The sequence below is a fragment of the Phalaenopsis equestris genome, unplaced genomic scaffold (assembly GCF_001263595.1).
Source record: "Phalaenopsis equestris unplaced genomic scaffold, ASM126359v1 Scaffold000202, whole genome shotgun sequence".
Lineage (NCBI taxonomy): Eukaryota > Viridiplantae > Streptophyta > Magnoliopsida > Asparagales > Orchidaceae > Phalaenopsis > Phalaenopsis equestris.
In genome coordinates this window covers 919,835-922,021 of record NW_018164644.1, presented here as the reverse complement: position 1 = coordinate 922,021, position 2,187 = coordinate 919,835, and positions in this window count along the sequence as shown.

Below are 2,187 nucleotides of genomic sequence, written 5' to 3'. Positions count from 1 at the left end.
TTACTGGTGGTGGAATAATAATGTCCAAGAAAGATAAAATATAAGAAGTTATGTTATAAAAATTGGTTAAATGTATGGTGGAATAATAATGTCCAAGAAAGATAAAATATAAGAAGTTATGTTATAAAAATTGGTTAAATGTAGAAAAGCTTAGAGAACTGGAAAAAATATAAAATGTCCAGTTGGGAGTCTAAGAGAACAATCTGTAACACTAAAAATTTTGTTTTTTGTGATTTTATAATAAGTTAAATGCTAAAGAGGGTGAAGATTATGTGTATAAACTAGCCAAACAAAGAGAAAAGAAACATAAAGTCTTAACTTGAGTAAAGTGCGTTAAAGATAAAAATCGACAAGTGATTTTTTTAAAAAAGATATTCAATATAGATGGGTGAGTTCTTTTGATAAAATTTTTAATGAAGTTTTTGAAAATACGATTGATCTTAGTGATCTTAATATCGAGTGATCTTAATATCGATCTTAATATCGTTAACAATAATAAAATGTTTCATTTTTATCGTCGCATTAGTAAAAAGGAAGTTTATGAGACTTTAAAGAAAATCGATGGTGAAAAGTCTATAGGACCTGATGATATTACAATTAAGTGTGGAAATATATATGATATTTGGGAGTTTCTTGGCTTACTAAAATCTTTAATATTATTTTAAAAACAAAAATGATGCCTAAGGAGTGGAGGAAGAGTATTTTTGGCCCTATTTTAAGAATAAAGGGGATGCACAGTAGTGTGTACGCTATAGAGGAATTAAATTGATGTGTCATATTTATGAGAGAGGGTAATTGAATATAGGTTAAGATGTATTACAAAAATTTCTCATAATAAATTTGGATTTATGTCGGGCAGATCTACTATGGACGCTATACATTTATTGAGAGGTTTGATTGAGAAGTTCAGAGAGAATAAGGAGGATCTACATATGATTTATATTAATTTAGAAAAAAATTGGAATATAGATACTCTCAATGGTAAATTAATGGAATTAGTTGATATTATGATTCATAGAAAAAATTAATATCTTATGTATTCAAGAAACTAAGTGGGTTGGAGAAAAGGTTAAGGAGATTGATAATTTATGTTTTAAACTTTGTTATTCTGGTAAGAATCGTACTAGAAATGGTGTAGGTGTAATTATAGATAAGAGTTTGAAAGATAATGTTGTAAAAATTAAGAGAGTTGAAGTTAGAATTATAGCCTATAAGATTATCATTGATAATATTATAGGTGTTTATGCTCCTCAAGTAGGTCTAGATACAAGGTCTAAAGATAAATTTTAGAATGACTTAGAAGACTTAATACAAATGATACATTTTGAAGAAAAAATTTTATTGGAGGAGATTTAAATGTACATGTCGGTTGAGTGGTAGAAAACTTAATAAATACTCATGGTGGCTATGATTTTACAGTAACTAATGAAGAAAGTAGAGCTATTTTAGATTTTGTTTTAGCGTATGATTTTGTTATTACTAATACTTTATTCAAGAAAAGAGACAAACATTTTATTACTTATAAGAGTGGATCTAATAAAACACAAATTAATTATTTTATTTTGAGAACAAGAGATCGTCGCGATTGTAAATATTTTAAGGTCATTCCAAGTGAAAATTTAAGTACCCAACATTGTTTATTAGTTTTAGATTTTAAGATTAAGAGTTGTAAAATAAAGAATACCAGGACTCATCTTCGTAGAATTAGATGTATAAACTTAAAAGATAAATAAAATTATTTTTATAAGTAAAATACAAGATTTCAAAATTTGGGATATTCATGAAGAAGCAAATGTTATGTGTGATAAAGTAACAAATACTATTAAACAAGTAACAAAAGATGTGCTTGGAGAATCAAAAGAAAAATTTTTTTATAAATAAAATAGTTGGTAGTGGAATAATAATGTGCAAGAAAAGATTAAATATAAGAAGTTATGTTATAAAAATTAGTTTAAATGTAAAAACTTAGAGAACTGGAAAAAATATCAAACGACCTGCAGGGAGTTTAAAAAAATAATCTGTGACGCTAAAAATTCTGTTTTTAATGATCTTTATAATAGATTATATACTAAGGAGAGTGAAAAATATATGTATAAACTAGCCAAAAAAGAGAAAAGAGAAGTAAAAATTTAACTCAAGTAAAGTGTATTAAAGATGAAAATCAAAAAGTACTTTTCTTAGAAAAAG